The sequence below is a fragment of the Callithrix jacchus genome, chromosome 1, assembly GCF_049354715.1.
Source record: "Callithrix jacchus isolate 240 chromosome 1, calJac240_pri, whole genome shotgun sequence".
NCBI classification, from domain to species: domain Eukaryota; kingdom Metazoa; phylum Chordata; class Mammalia; order Primates; family Cebidae; genus Callithrix; species Callithrix jacchus.
Genome location: NC_133502.1, coordinates 105,265,978 through 105,283,300, shown reverse-complemented (window position 1 = coordinate 105,283,300; position 17,323 = coordinate 105,265,978).

Sequence of the window (17,323 nt, the reverse complement as noted above, 5' to 3'; positions counted from 1 at the left end):
GTCTTTAATCCATCTGGAGTTAATTTTTGTATAAGGTGTCAGGAGGAGGTCCAGTTTCTGCTTTCAGCACATGGCTAGCCAGTTTTCACAACACCATTTATTAAACAGGGAATCCTTTCCCCATTGCTTGTCTTTCTTAGATTTGTCAAAGATCAGATGGTTGTAGATGTGTGGCATTGCCTCTGAGGCCTCTGTTCTGTTCAATTGGTCTTTATCTCTGTTTTGGTACCAGGACCATGTTGTTTTGATTACTGTAGCCTTGGAGTATAGTTTTAAGTCAGGAAGTGTGATGCCTGCAACTTTGTTCTTTTTGCTTAGAATTATCTTGGCTATTCAGGCTCTATTTTTATTCCATATGAAGTTTAAGGTGGTTTTTTCCAGTTCTGTGAAGAGGGTCATAGGTAGCTTGATGGGGATAGCATTGAATCTATAAATTACTTTGGGCAGTATGGCCATTTTCACAATATTGATTCTTCCTAACCATGAGCATGAAATGTTTTTCCATGTGTTTGTGTCCTCTCGTATTTCCCAGAGCAGTGGTTTGTAGTTCTCCTTGAAGAGGTTCTTTACATCCTTTGTTAGTTGTATTCCTAGGTATTTTATTCTCTTCGTAGCAATTGTGAATGGCAGTTCATTATTGATTTGGCTCCGTGTTTGTCTGTTATTGCTGTATAGCAATGCCTGTGATTTTTGCACATTGGTTTTGTATCCTGAGACTTTGCTGGAGTTGCTTATCAGTTTCAGGAGATTTTGGGCTGAGACAATGGGGTCTTCTAAATATACAATCATGTCGTCTACAAATAGAGTCAATTTGACTTCCTCTTTTCCTAATTGAATACCCTTTATTTCTGTTTCTTGCCTGATTGCTCTGGCTAGAACTTCCAATACTATATTGAATAGGAGTGGTGAGAGAGGGCATCCTTTTCTAGTGCCAGATTTCAAAGGGAATGTTTCCAGTGTTTGCCCATTAAGTATGATATTGACTGTGGGTTTGTCATAAATAGCTTTTATTATTTTAAGATACATCCTGTTGATAAATATTTTATTGAGAGTTTTTAGCATAAAGGGCTGTTGAATTTTGTCAAAGGTGTTCTCTGCATCTATTGAGATAATCATGTGGTTTTTGTCTTTGGTTCTGTTTATGTGGTGGATTACGTTGATAGACTTGCATATATTGAACCAGTCTTGCAACCCCAGGATAAAGCCTACCTGATCATAATGGATAAGCTTTTTGATGTCCTGTTGGAATCAGTTTGCCAGTATTTTGTTGAAGGTTTTTGCATTTATGTTCATCATGGATATTGACCTGAAGTTTTCTTTTTTAGTTGTGTCTCTGTTGGGTTTTTGTATCAGGATGATGTTCGTCTCATAAAATGATTTGGGAAGGATTCCCTCTATTCAGATTGTTTGAAATAGTTTCAGAAGGAGTGGTACCAGCTCCTCTTTGTATGTCTGGTAGAATTTGGCTGTGAACCCATCTGGACTTGGGCTTTTTGGGTTAGTAGGCTATTTATTGCTGCTCCAACTTCAGCCCTTCTTATTGGTCTCTTCAGGGTTTTGACTTCTTCCTAGTTTAGGCTTGGGAGGGTGCAAGTGTCCACGAATTCATCCATTTCTTCCAGGTTTACTGTTTTATGTGCATAGAGTTGTTTGTAGTAATCTCTGATGGTAGTTTGTATTTCTGTGGAATCTGTGGTGATATCCCCTTTATCATTTTTTATTGTATCTATTTGATTCTTCTCTTTTCTTATTTATTAATCTGGTTAGCAGTCTATTTTGTTGCTCTTTTCAAAAAACCAGCTTATGAATTTATTGATTTTTGAAGGGTTTTTTTGTGTCTCTATCTGCTTCATTTCTGCTCTGATCTTAGTTATTTCTTGTCTTCTGCTAGATTTTGAGTTTTTTTGATCTTGCTCCTTTAGCTCTTTCAATTTTGACAATAGGGTGTTGATTTTAGATCTTTCCTTACTTCTCACGTGGGCATTTATTGCTATAGATTTTCCTCTAGACACTGCTTTAAATGTGTACCAGAGATTCTGGTACATTGTGTCTTCATTCTGGTTGGTTTTGAAGAATATCTTTATTTCTGCCTTCATTTCATTGTTTATCCAGTCAATATTCAAGAGCCAGTTGTTCAGTTTCCATGAAGTTGTGTGGTTCTGAGTTAGTTTCTTAATCCTGAGTTCTAATTTGATTGTGCTGTGGTCTGAGAGACTATTTGTTATGATTTCTGTTCTTTTGCATTTGCTGAGGAGTGATTTACTTCCAATTATGTGGTCAATTTTAGAGTAGATGTGATGGGTGCTCAGAAGAATGTATATTCTGTGGATTTGGGGTGGAGAGTTCTGTAGATATCTATTAGGTTTGCTTGGTCCAGATCTGAGTTCAAGTCCTGGATATCCTTCTTAATATTCTGTCTCATTGATCTATCAATAATATGGACAGTGGAGTGTTAAAGTCTCCCACTATTATTGTGTGGGAGTCTAAGTCTCTTTGTAAGTCATTAAGAACTTGCTTTATGTACCTGGATGCTCCTGTATTGGGTGCATATATATTTAGGATTATTAGCGCTTCTCGTTGCATTGATCCTTTTACCGTTATGTAATGCCCTTTTTTGTGTCTTTTGATCTTTGTTGGTTTAAAGTCTGTTTTATCAGAGACTAGGATTGCAACTCCTGCTTTTTTTTGCTCTCCATTTGCTTGGTAAATCTTCCTCCATTCCTTTATTTTGAGCCTGTGTGTGTCCTTGCATGTGAGATGGGTTTCCTGGATACAGCGCACTGATGGGATTTGACTTTTTATCCAATTTGCCAGTCTGTGTCTTTTGATTGGGGAGTTTAGCCCATTTACATTTAAGGTTAATATTGTTATGTGTGAATTTGGTCCTGCCATTTTGATGCCAGCTGGTTGTTTTGCCCATTAATTGATGCAGTTTCTTTATTGCGTAGATGCTGTTTACCATTTGGTATGTTTTTGAAGTGGCTGGTACTGGTTGTTCCTTTCTATGTTTAGTGCTTCTTTCAGGAGCTCTTGTAAGGCAGGCCTGGTGGTGACAAAATCTCTCAGCAATTGCTTGTTCGTAAAGCATTTTATTTCTCCTTCACTTATGAAGCTTAGTTTGGCTGGATATGAAATTCTAGGTCGAAAGTTCTTTTCTTTAAGGATGTTAAATATTGGCCCCCCACTCTCTTCTGGCTTGTAGGGTTTCTGCCAAGAGATCTGCTGTGAGTCTGATAGGCTTCCTTTTGTGGGTAATCCAACCTTTCTCTCTGGCTCCTTTAGTATTTTTTTCTTCATTTCAACCCTGGTGAATCTGACTATTATGTGCCTTGGGGTTGCTCTTGAGGAATATCTTTGTGGTGTTCTCTGTATTTCCTGGACTTGAATGTTGGCCTGCCTTGCTAGGTTGGGGAAGTTCTCCTGGATAATATCCTGAAGAGTGTTTTCCAGCTTGGATTCATTCTCTCCATCACATTCAGGTATACCTATCAAACGTAGATTAGGTCTTTTCATATAATCCCATATTTCTTGGAGGCTTTGTTCATTTCTTTTCACTTTTTTTTCTCTAATCTTGCCTTCTCATTTTATTTCATTGAGTTGATCTTCAATCTCTGATATTCTTTCTTCTGCTTGGTCAATTCGGCAATTGAAACTTATGTATGCTTCGCGAAGTTCTCGTGTTGTGTTTTTCAGCTCCATCAAGTCATTTATATTATTCTCTAAGCTGTTTATTCTCATTAGCATTTTGTCAAACCTTTTTTCAAGGTTCTTAGTTTCTTTGCATTGGGTTAGAACATATTCTTTTAGCTCAGCAAAGTTTGTAATTACCCACCTTCTGAAGCCTGTTTCTGTCAATTCATCAGAATCATTCTCCATCCAGCTTTGTTTTCTTGCTGGTGAGGGGTTGTGATCCCTTAGAGGAGGAGAGGCATTCTGGTTTTGGGTGTTTTCATCTATTTTGCACTGGTTTCTTCCCATCTTTGTGGATTTATCTACCTATGGTCTTTGTGGTTGGTGACTTTCAGATGGGGTCTCTGAGTGGATATCCTTTTTGTTGATGATGAAGTTAATTCCTTCTATGTTTTAGTTTTCCTTCTAACAGTCAGGCCCCTCTGCTGTAGGACTGCTAGAGTTCCACTCCAGACCCTGCTTGCCATGGGATTACCTGCAGCAGCTGCAGAACAATAAGGGTTGCTGCCAGTTTCTTCTTTTGTTATCTTCATCCCAGAAGGATACCCACCAGATATCAGCCTGAGTGCTCCTTTATGAGGTGTCTCTTTGGATATACTGGGGTCAGGGAGCTGCTTGAGGAGACAGTCTGACCCTCATGGGAGCTCAAGTGCTGAGATGTGAGCTCTGTTGTTTCGTTCAGAGCTGCTGGGCAGGTACATTTAAGTCTACTGCAGCGGAATTCATAACCACCTTTTTTCCTAGGTGCTCTGTCCTGGGAAGGTGGAGCTTTATTTCTAAGTTCCTGACGTGCTGCTGCCTTTTTTTCCAGAGATGCCCTGCCCATCTAGGAGGTAGCCTAGTCACAGTCTGCCACCAGAGGCGTTGCTGAGCTGCCATGGACTCTGCCCAACTGCTGTGTGAACTTCCTTGCAGTTTTGTTTATAGAGGTATAGTTAGAACTTGCTTATCCCCAAGTCCTTCAGACTGACTCTGCTTTTCTTTCTAAAGTTTCTTAGTGCTGCTGTCAAAAACAAGGCCTTGTCCCTTCTTGCACTGCTGATTCTCTTTGTTAGTGTTTGCATGCAGTAGTGCCATATTGGCCATGGACTGAGTTTGGGATAGCTAAGTATTGGCCACCTCTGTTTTTGTCTCAGTTAACTACTGCTGCATAAGAAATTGCCCCAAAACTTAGTGGTTTAAAATAATGACTATTATTTCTCGTGATTCTGTGGGTTGGTTGGGTGATTCCTCTGCTGACTTTGCCTGGGTTCTCTCATACAGTTGCATTCAACTGGGCTTAAAGGCACAAGACAGCCTCAGTCACACATCTACAGTTGGTGTTTGCTATTGGCTGGGTGGTCTCAATGCCTGTCCACATGACATGTCATCTTTAGCAGCTATATCATCTTCCTTGCATGGCAGTTCAGGCAAACATTCCAAGAGAAGAAAAGTGGAACCATAAATTCTCTTAAGGCCAAACCTTGGAAATCATGTAACTTCAATTCTGCTGCCTTTTTTTTTTTTGGTCAAAACAAGTATGGTGGCCAATAGAATGCATCTCACAGACCTCCCACTACAGAACATGTAGTTGATTGAGGGCCCAGATACTGTGCTTTGAAGTTTATTGGTAAGTTCGTGCAGAGGCCACAGACTGAATACTAAGGTAGATCTTTTCTTGGGAGGGATGGGACTCCTTTTTTGGCTAACTTTGGCTCAAGGCCTCCCTAACAGTTTTGCTCAATTTTTCTTAGACACTTCTGCCCAACGTTCTTTTCCTTTCTCTCACCTTCACTCAGGATCAGCTTTGCATTGTGGCCTGATGGCTCTCCCATTTTTTATTTATTTATTTTTATTTTTGAGACAGAGTCTCACTCTGTTACATAGGCTGGAGTACAGTGGCACAATCTCAACTCACTGCAATTTCCACCTCCTGGGTTCAAGCAATTCTCCTGCCTCAGCCTCCCAAGTAGTTGTAATTATAGACACATACCAGGTAATTTTTATATGTTTAGTAGAGACAGGGTTTTGCCATGTTGGCCAGGCTGGTCTCCATCTTCTGGCCTCAAGTGATACACCCCCCTTGGCCTCCCAAAGTGCTGGGAATCCAGGCTTGAGCCATCGTGCTTGGTCCACGTCTCCTAAATTTGCCTGTTAGTTTCTTTCACACGGGCTCTAATAAAATCCTTGCACGTTTAGTCTTGCTTTGGCATCTGTTTCTCAGACAACCTGGATTAACCCAGCAACTTACAAGACCAGCCCAGATAAAAAGGGAGGGAAACTCTACCTCTGGATGGGAGGCACAGCAAAGCCACATTGCAAGGAGGGCATAAGAGGAATGTTTCTCCTTCATCTAAAAACATTCCCCCAGGGAATGCCTCCTCCCTCGCTCTCAGCTTTGGTCTTTCACATGGAGTTAGTTCTACTTCAAGCTCTGTAGTGGGCATGTGATTCAGCCTCTGCCAGTCAGGCACCACATTGCATCAGCCAATGCCACTGGTTTAGGGATGAGAATGTGACCAGATCAAAACCAGTGAGAAACAGTGAGACTTTTGCTGGGGGGCTCTAGGGAGAGAGGAAGATTAACCTTTTCTGTGGGCCTTAAAACTGGTCACATGTAAGGCTGTAGCCTCTGGAATCCATGTGAATTCTGTGTTTCCATTTCTCTTAATTCCATTTCCATCTGTATTTGTTTTCTATTGCCGTGCAGCATATTACCACATATTAGTGCTTTAAGATAACACATTATTAGCTCACAGTTTCTGGGGATCAGGGCATTGCTTAATTAGGTCTTTTGCTCAGAGTCCTTTTTTTTTTTTTTTTTTTTTTAGGTAGAGTTTCCCTCTCGTCGCCCAGGCTGGAGTGCAACGGCGCGATCTCAGCTTACTGCAACCTCCACCTCCTGAATTCAGGTGATTCTCTTGCCTCAGCTTCCTGAGTAGCCAAGATTATAAGCATGTGGCACCATGCCTGGCTACTTTTTGTATTTTAATAGAGACAGGGGTTTCACCACATTGGCTAGGCTGTTCTGAAACTCCTGACCTTGGATGCTCTGCCTGCCTTGGCCTCCCAAAGTGTTGTTCAGAGTCTTATAAAGCTGAAAATCAAGGGTGTCAGCAGGTCTGGTTCTCCTAGGGGGCTCGATTAGCCTGCAGATCTGCTTTCAAGCTCATTCAGGTTATTGGAAAACATTTATTTCCTTGAAATTATATGACTGAGGGCCCTGGCTTTTTAGTTACTGTTGGATAGAGTCTGCTTTCAGTATCTAGAAGCTGCTCATAATTCCTTTCCATGTAGCTCACAATATGCCCTTTTACTTCTTCAAAGTCAGCAGAATCATGGGAGTGAAATCCCATCACTCTTGCTATATTCTATTGGTTAGAAGTAAGCCATAGGTTTTATCAGCATGTAAGATGAGAGGGAGTTCTACAAAGCTATGCCCAGTTGGGGGTTACCTTAACATGCATCCATCACTCCTCCCAAGGTTCAAGGTACATAAAGGAATGGTAGTGCATGCAGCAGCTCACAGGTACAGGGATTCTCTGGCTCTGCTCCTCTTCCCCCAGCAGATCATGCCAGTGCCTGTCTTAATGATGGTGACCTGAAATCTTCCTCTCTGGCAAGCCCTTTATAATAAGTAGACATTTACATAAAATGGTCACAATATTAATTTTGGCTTTGTCTTAAGATGCGCTTCTTGAGTCAGCCCCAGAAACCCACCCACCAGATGATGGTTCTCTCTGCTTGTCCTGAACTCTTAAGACATCTTACTCTGGGCCAGGTGTGGTGGCTGATGCCTGTAATCCCAGCACTTTGGGAGGCTGAGGCGGGCAGATCACGAAGTCAGGAGTTCGAGACCAGCCTGGCCAGCATGGTGAAATCCTATCTCTACTAAAAATACAAAAAATTAGCTGGGTATGGTGGTACATGTATATAATCCCAGTTACTTGGGAGGCTGTGGCAGGAGAATTGCTCGAACCCGGAAGGCAGAGGTTGCAGTGAGCAGAGATTACACCACTGCACTTAGCCTGGGTGACAAAGCAAGACTGTCTCCAAAAAGGAAAAACGATATCTTACTCTGACTTGCATGCAGTAAGACAGAGCAAGTATTTTTTGGACTAGCTTCTTTTCTAGTGACAGTGACGGAAATGGTCACCAAGCAATGGCTGTTGGGTAAGGCAGGAGATTGGGAAGTAAGGGAAAATGTCACTTCCTCTGCCCCACTCTGAGTATATAATAAAAGCTTAGCTAATATAGTCTTCATTATGTGCCATGGCACCATTCCAAGTACTTTAATATGTTGAGTCACTTGGTGCTTGGAACAACCTTAGGAGGTAGTGCTAATTATTATGCCCATTTTACAGATGAAGTTACTGAGGCAGAGAGACATTATACAACTTCCCAAGGCTCATGCCTGTAATCCCAGAACTTTGGGGAGGCCGAGGCAGTTGGAGGTCAGGAGTTTGAGACCGGCCTGGCCAACATGATGAAACCCCGTCTCTACTAAAAATAGAAAAATTAGCTTGTGTGGTGGTGGCTGCCTGTAATCTCACCTACACAGCAGGCTGAAGCAGGAGAATTGTTTGAACCCAGGAGGCAGAGGTTGCAGTGAGCTGAGATCACACCATTGCACTCCAGCCTGGGTGACGAGCAAAATTCAGTCTCTAAATAAATAAATAAATAAATTGCCAATATCACACCACTTGGAATCAAACCAAGGCAGTCAGGCTCCAAAGTCCTTCTGTGATTTTATCCACTGTGTCATGTTGTCTCCTAGAATTCTCTAAAAGGAGTTCTTTTTCAGCAGTCTCTAAAGTAATGCATTGACACTCCACACAGTAGCTTATAATGAAAAGACATTAGAAGGCGCACTTTATCCCGAGAGTCAGTCTGTTAAATACATGACTGATCCATCAGGAATCCATCCCTGGGACTCAGAAAGACTGTAATCAAAGGTGGCAGCTCTTTCATACACTTTGTCTGCTGAAGATAGAACCTGATGTACCACTGGCTCAAAATGGTCAGGTCTGTGCAAGAGCCACCTTTGCCCCTGGGCTCTAAGACAGCTTCATGCCTCTGCAGCTGGACAGCTATGAATCCGGGCAAGCGATCTGTTCATCTCACCCCTATGCTGGTGAGCAGCACTTCCCTGCCTGGGAAAAGACGTTTGAACAAATTCACAACTGTGGTTGCTGAAACACAGTCACTCAGGGGAGGCCACTGCAACAAATGGAGATCCTTGCCCTCTTCTATCAGAGGGGGCCACTGAAGAAAGCAAACTTAATGATATCATTCCCTAGGTATCAAAAATCAAAATGATGGCTTTAAAGGGTAAAGGTGCCCCTTTATGAATTTTCTTGCCCTGTAAAGGAATTATAAAACCTTTTGCCTGGTTGGGCATGGTGGCTCATGCCTGTAATCCCAGCACATTGGGAGGCTGAGGCGGGTGAATCTTGAGGTCAGGAGATCAAGACCATCCTGGCCAACATGGTGAAACCCTGTCTCTAATAAAATACAAAAAACTAGCCAGGCATGATGGCATGTGCCTGTAGTCCCAGCTACTCAGGAGGCTGAGGTAAGAGAATCGCTTGAACTTGGAAGGTGAGGGTTGCAGTGAGCTGAGGTTATGCCACTACACTCCAGCCTGGCAACAGAGTAAGACTCCATCTCTAAACAAACAAACAAACAAAAACCTTTTTGCCCAGTAATGAAGATCCACTGGATTTAGACCAGGGTGAAAAAAATAAATGTTTGTCCTTGGAAGATGTACTTAGTTTATAGCTTGAGTAATAATGCAACACCCAGGCCACTACTCCCATGGTGGAAATTCTGAGAAGAAAATTTAAGTTGAGGATACATGTTCTTCCTCTGGGACAGCTGAGATCCATTTTTTCCCTCCTTCCCATTTAAGCCCCCATGGCAAGGAGAGAGAGATTCCTGGGGATTTTCCAGGTTCTGTAACAGCTTGCTCTTCTGGCATCCTGATTTGCAGAGATGATCAAATTTCTCCGTAACACATAACACAAATGCATCCCTTTAAGCTGCACTGCTCAACACAGTAACTACTAGCCACACTTCACATTTATCTAGTCCAAATAGAGATGCACAGCAAGTGTAAAGTACACAGCAGATGTCGATGATTTTATATGAAAAACAAGAAGTTGTTCTGGAGTGCATGTTAGTATTCCATCAAAATCCATATTTTGAATACTATCCCATAATAGATCCATAATACCTCAAGAGGGAACTGAGGCCTTTGGGAGGTGATTTGGTTTAGATGGCAAAGCCCCCATGCTGGGATTAGTGTCCTTAAAAGAAGAGAAAAAGACTAGAATGTGGTTTCTTTGCCATTTGAATGAAGGCAGAGCAAGAAGCTGGCCTTCTGCAAACCCGGCAGAAAGCCCTCTCCAGACACAGAATCTGCTGGTACCTTGGTCTTGGAATTCCCAGCCTCCAGAAGTGTGAGAAATAAATGCTTGCTGTTTAAGCCACTGAGTCTCTGGTATTTTTGTTATACCAACATAAGCTAAGAAATAATGTAAAATATCTAATAATTTTTATACTGATTTCATGTTGAGATAATTTTTTGGATCTATTAAGAGTATAATTATAATTTCACCATTTCATTTTCACTTTGCTAGCTAGAAAATATAAAGGTTCAATTTGTGACTTTCTATGTCTATTGGACAGCACTGCCTTGAAATATTCAGAGTTTAAAAAAAAAATCAATATTTTGGGAACGATCCAAGATGGCTGATCGCTAACATCTCGGGATTGCAGCTCCCAGTGAAAGCGCAGAGAACGAGAGGATGCCACATTTTCAGACAAATTTTCGTCGCTCACGGAGCAGAAGATTCCCAGTGGAGGAGCTGCATGGGTTGCCAGTGCGACTGTCGTGCCTGGTGCAGCGGTTTTGCTGGCACCTCGGCGCGGCAGCTCTTGGTGCAGAGTAAACGGGATGGGTTCCCCTTCTGACTGAGGTTTGGAGTTCCAGGAAGGCAGAGTTGCCCTTTACAGACTCAAGAAGGAAGCCAGACTGGAGATTCCTGGGCAGAAAAGCACCATCAGTCTTAACGCCGCTGTTTTGGCTGGCGTAGTGGGTTGCTCATATTTCAGCCCTGGGAATTAACAACTTGGACGTCCACTCAGAGACCTAATTTGAAAGTTGGTAATTACAAAGATGACAGGTGGATAAATTTACAATGATGGGAATAAACCAGCATAAAAAGGCTGAGAATACTCAAAATCTGAATGCCTCTCCCTCTAAAGAGGATCACAGTTCCTCATCAACAAGGGAACAAGGCTTGATGGAGAATGAGTGCATTCCATTAACAGAATCAGGCTTCAGAAGATGGATACTAAGAAACTTCTGTGAGTTAAAAGAACATGATGTAACTCAATGTAAAGAAACTAAGAACTTTGAAAAAAGGTTTGACGAAATCCTAATGAGAGTAGACAACTTAGAGAGAAATATAAGTGAATTAATGGAACTGAAGAATACAATACAGAAACTCCGAGAAGTATGCACAGGTTTAAACACTCTAATTTTTCAAGCAGAAGAAAGGATATCAGAGGTTGAAGTCCAACTTAATGAAATAAAATGAGAAGACAAGATTAGAGAAAAAAGGATAAAAAGGAAAGAGCAAAGTCTCCAAGAAATGTGGAACTATGTGAAAAGACCAAATTTACGTTTGATAGGTGTACCTGAATGCGATGGAGAGAATGAATCCAAGCTGGAAAATACCCTTCAGGATATTATTCAGGAAAATTTTCCTGAACTAGCAAAGCAGGACAATATTCAACCCCAGGTAATACAGAGAACACCACAAAGATATTCCTCAAAAAGAGCAACCCCAAGGCACATAATTGTGAGATTCACCAGGGTGGAAACAAAGGAGAAAATACTAAGGGCAACCAGAGAGAAAGATCAGGTTACCCACAAAGGGAAGCCTATCAGACTTACAGCAGATCTCTCAGCAGAAACTCTACAAGCCAGAAGAGAGTGGGGGCCAATATTCAACATCCTTAAAGAACAGAACTTTCAGCCCAGAATTTCATATCCAGCCAAACTAAGCTTCACAACTGAAGGAAAAATAAATTTTTTTATGAACAAGCAAGTACTCAGAGATTTTATTACCACCAGGCCTGCTTTACAAGAGCTTCTGAAAGAAGCATTACACATAGAAAGAAACAATCAGTATTAGCCTTTCTAACAATATGCCAAAAAGTAAAGAGCACCAACATAAAGAAGAATTTACATCAACAAATGGATAAAACAGCCAGTTAACATCAAATGGCAGTAATCCTAAATTTAAATTGACTAAATCCCTCAATCAAAAGATACAGCCAAAACCCAATGGTATGCTACATCCAGACCCATTTCACATGCAAGGATACACAAAGACTCAAAACAAAGGGATGGAGAAAGATTTACCAACAAAAGGGAGAGCAAAAATAAATAAATAAACAAAAAGCAGGAGATGCAATTCTCGTATCTGATAAAATAGATTTTAAAGCAACAAAGATATAGTGGTAAAAGGATCAATGCAACAATAAGAGCTAATGATCCTAACACCCAGATACATAGAGACTTAGACTCAATAAGACAGAAAATTAATAAGGATATCAAGGACTCAAACTCAGATCCAGAACAAGTAAACTTAATAAATATTTATAGAGCTCTCCACTTTAAATACACAAAATATACATTCTTGTCAATACCACATCACACCTACTCATAGGTTTAAATGAAATATTGATTGGTCATTATTAATACCCATTTTTTTTAGAATAAAGCAACATTTCCATTCTCTCTCCCTCTTTTTCTTCCTCTCCTTCACTCCTTTTTTTTCTTTCCTTCTCTCAAAAAAAATATTTTTTTATTATACTTTAAGTTCTGGGGTACATGTGCAGATCTTGCAGGATTGTTACATAGGTATACACTTGCCATGGTGGTTTGCTGCCTCCATCCCCCCATCTCCTACATTAGGTATTTCTCCCAATGTTATCCCTCACCAATCTCCCTACCCCCCACTATCTCTCCCCAAGCCCCCACCCCAACAGACCCCATTGTGTGATGTTCCTTTCTCTGTGTCCATGTGTTCTCATTGTTCAATATCTGCCTATGAGTGAGAACATGCAGTGTTTGGTTTTCGGTTCTTGTGTCAGTTTGCTGAGAATGATGGTTTCCAGATTCATCCATATGTCTGCAAAGGACATGAACTCATTGTTTTTTATGGCTGCATAGTATTCCATGGTGTATATGTGCCACATTATTTTTGTCCAATCTATCATTGATGGGCACTTGGATTGGTTCCAGGTCTTTGCTATTGTAAACAGTGCCACAATAAACATGTGTGTGCATGTGTCTTTATAATAGAACACTTTATAATCCTTTGGGTACATACCCAGTAATGGGATAGCAGGTCAAATGGAATTTCTATTTCTAGATCCTTGAGGAATCACCACAGTAACTTCACGATGGTTGAACTAATTTACACTCCCACCAACAGTGTAAAAGTGTTCCTATTTCTCCACATCCTCTCCAGCATCTGTTGTCTCCACATTTTTTAATGATCATCATTCTAACTGGTGTGAGATTACCATCTCAATGTGGTTTTGATTTGTATTTCTCTAATGACTAGTGATGATTAGCATTTTTTCATATGTTTATTGGCCTCATAAATGTCTCCTTTTGAAAAGTGTCTGTTCATATCCTTCACCCACTTTTTGATGGGTTTGTTTGTTTTTTTTCTTATAAGTTTGTTTTAGTTCTTTGTAGATGCTAGATATTAGCCCTTTGTCAGATGGGTAGCTTGCAGAATTTTTTCCCATTCTGTTGGTTGCCAGTTTACTCTAATGATTGTTTGTTTTGCTGTGCAGAAGCTCTTAAGTTTAATTAGATCCCATTTGTCTATTTTGGCTTTTGTTGCCATTGCTTTTGGTGTTTTAGTCATGAAGTTCTTGCCTATGCCTATGTCCTGAATGGTATTACCTAGGTTTTCTTCTAGGGTTTTGATAGTGTTAGGTCTTATGTTTAGATCTTTAATCCATCTGGAATTAATTTTTGTATAAGGTGTAAGGAAGGGGTCCAGTTTCTGCTTTCTGCATATGGCTAGCCAGTTTTCCCAATACCATTTATTAAACAGGGAGTCCTTTCCCCATTGCTTGTTTTTTGTCAGGTTTGTCAAAGATCAGATGGTTGTAGATGTGCGGTGTTACTTCTGAAGCCTCCGTTCTGTTCCATTGGTCTATATCTCTGTTTTGATACCAGGACCATGTTGTTTTGATTACTGTAGCCTTGTAGTATAGTTTGAAGTCAGGTAGCATAATGCCTCTAGCTTTGTTCTTTTTGCTTAGGATTGTCTTGGCTATGCAGGCTCTTTTTTGGTTCCATATGAAGTTTAAGGTGGTTTTTTCCAGTTATGTGAAGAAGGTCAATGGTAGCTTGATGGGGATAGCATTGAATCTATAAATTACTTTGAGCAGTATGGCCATTTGCACAATATCAATTCTTCCTAACTGTGAACATGGAATGTTTTTCCATCTGTCCTCTTTTATTTCCTTGAGCAGTGGTTTATAGTTCCTCTTGAAGAGGTAGGTCCTTCACATCCTTTGTTAGTTGTATTCCTAGGTATTTTATTCTCTTTGTAGCAATTGTGAATGGGCATTCACTCATGATTTGGCTCTCTGTAAGTCTGTTATTGGTGTATAGGAATGCTTGTGATTTCTGCACATTGATTTTGTATCCTGAGACTTTGCTGAAGTTGCTTATCAGATTCAGGAGATTTTGGGCTGAGACAATGGGGTCTTCTAAATGTACAATCAAAAATACAGACTTCCTCTTTTCCTAATTGAATACTCTTTATTTCTTTTTCTTGCCTGACTGCTTTGGCTAGAACCTCCAATTTTATGTTCAATAGGAATGGTGAGAGAGGGCACCCTTGTCTGGTGACAGATTTCAAAGGGAATGCTTCCAGTGTTTTCCCATTCAGTATGATATTGGCTGTGGGTTTGTTGTAAGTAGCTTTTATTATTTTGAGATATGTTTCATTGATATCTAGTTTATTGAGAGTTTTTAGCATAAAAAGCAGTTGAATTTTGTCAAAGGCCATCTCTGCATCTATTGAGATGATCTTGCAGTTTTTGTCTTTGGTTCTGTTTATGTGATGGATCATGTTTATAGATTTGTGTATGTTGAACCAGCCTTGCATCCCCAGGATGAAGCCTACCCAATCATGGTGGATAAGCTTTTTGATGTGCCATTGCATTCAGTTTGCCAGTATTTTATTGAAGATTTTTACATCAATGATCATCATCAATATTGGCCTGTAATTTTCTTTTATAGTTGATTCTCTGCTGGGTTTTGGTATCAGGATAATGTTGGTCTCATAAAATGAGTTAGGGAGTATTCCCTCTTTTTGCATTGTTTGGAATAGTTTCAGAAGGAATGGTACCAGCTCCTCTTCATCTGGACCTGGACTTTTTTTGGTTGGTAGGCTATTAATTGCTGCCTCAACTTCAGACCTTGTTATATAAATCAATATTTTTATTAAAAAAATTTTTTTAAATAATCAGATTCATCTACATCTAAGAAATAATATGAAGAGGTCAGGCACGGTGGTTCATGCCTGTAATTCCAGCACTTTAGGAGGCCAAGGCAGCTGGGTCACCTGAGGTCAGAGGTTCGAGACCATCATGGTGAAACCTCATCTCTACTAAAATACAAAATTAGCCCGGTGTGATGTTGTGTGCCTGTAATCCCAGCTACTGGAGAAGCTGAGGCAGGAGAATTGCTCGAACCCAGAGGGCAGAGGTTGCAGTGTGCTGAGATCGTGCCACTGCACTCCAGCCTGTGCGACAGCGTGAGACTCCATCAAAAAGAAAGAGAGAAAGAGAGAAGGAGAGAGGAAGAAAGGGAGAGGGGGAGGGAATCCCCTTACCCTTAATGCAGTTTTCTCCAATGGTAACGTCTTACACATGTCTAGTACAATATCACAACCTGGATATTGACATTGACACAGTGTAGATACAGAATATATCCATCACCTTAAGGTTCCCTCATGTTGCCTTTCTAAAGTTATATCTGCTGCCTGACACTCCTACTTTCTTGGTATTTCCTGGCAATCACAAAGCTGTTCTCCATGAGAACATGGAATTACACCATATGTAACCTTTTGAGATTGGCTTTTTTCATTCAGATAATTCTCAGGGGTTTCATCCAGTTTGTTGCATGTATCAGCAGTTCATTCCTTCTTATTGCTGATTAATATCTCATGGTATAGATATACCACAGTTTGTTTAACCATTCACTCATGAGAAGAGGCATCTGAGTTGTTTCCAGTTTGAGGCTTTTATAAATAAAGCTGCTATAAACATCTTATAAAGCATTATAATAATATAAACCTACTATCAACACATTTTTGTGTGAACCTACATTTTCATTTTTCTAGGATAAGTGCCTAGGAGTGCAATTTCTGGATGGTATGTTAGTTACCTGTTTAGTTTTCTAAGAAACTGCCAGACTGTCTTCCAGATTGGCTGCTGTACCATTTTACGTTGCCACCAGCAATGTATGAGTGTTCTAGTTCCTCCACATTTCCCTTAGCCTGTGGAGTTGGTGATTTTTTAATTTTAGCCATTCTAATAGCTGTAGAGTGCTATCTCATTGTGGTTTTAATTTACATTTCCCTAATAGCTATTGATGTTGAACATCTTTCATGTGTTTGTTTTGCATCTGTGTATCTTCTTTGGTGAAATACCTCTTCATGTCTGTATTTTCATGCTTATATGAACAAATTCCTGAGGCTGGGTAATTTGTAAAGAAAAAGAGGTTTAGGCCAGGTGTGGTAGCTCACACCTGTAACCCCAGAACTTTGGTAGGCTGAGACGGGTGGATCACATGAAGTCAGAAGTTCGAGACCAGCCTGGCCAACATGGTGAAACTCCATCTCTACTAAAAATACAAAATAAAATAGTTGTATATGGTGGCAGATGCCTGTAATCCCAGCTACTTGGGAGACTGAGGCAGGAGAATTGCTTGTACCCATGAGGCAAAGGTTGCAGTGAGCCAAGATTGTGCCATTGCACTCCAGCCTGGGCAACAAGAGTGAAACTCTGTCTCAAAAAAAAAAAAAAAAAAGAAAGAAAGAAAAAAGCAGAAAAAGAAAAAGAGGTTTAATGGACTCACAGTTCCACATGGCTGGAGAGACCTCACAATCATGGCAGAAGGCAAAGGAGGAGCAAAGGCACATCTTCCATGGTGGCAGACAAGAGAGCATGAGCAAGGAAACTGCCCTTTATAAAACCATCAGATCTTGTGAGACTTATTAACTATCATGGGAACAGCACAGGAAAATCTGCCTGCATGATTCAATTGCCTCCTATCAGTTTCCTCTCATGTGGGGATTATGGGAGCTACAATTTAAGATGAGATTTGGGTGGAGATACAACCAAACCATATCAATGTCCTTTGGCCATTTTCCAATAGGATTGTTTGCATTTTTACTTCTGAGTCTTGAGATTTTATAAATGTATTCTAGATGCTAATACTTTATCAGATATGTCACTTGTAAATATTTTCTCTCAGTCTTTTCATCTCCTTAACACAGTCTTTCTGAAAGTGAAGACTTTATGAAGTTCAATTCATCAGTTT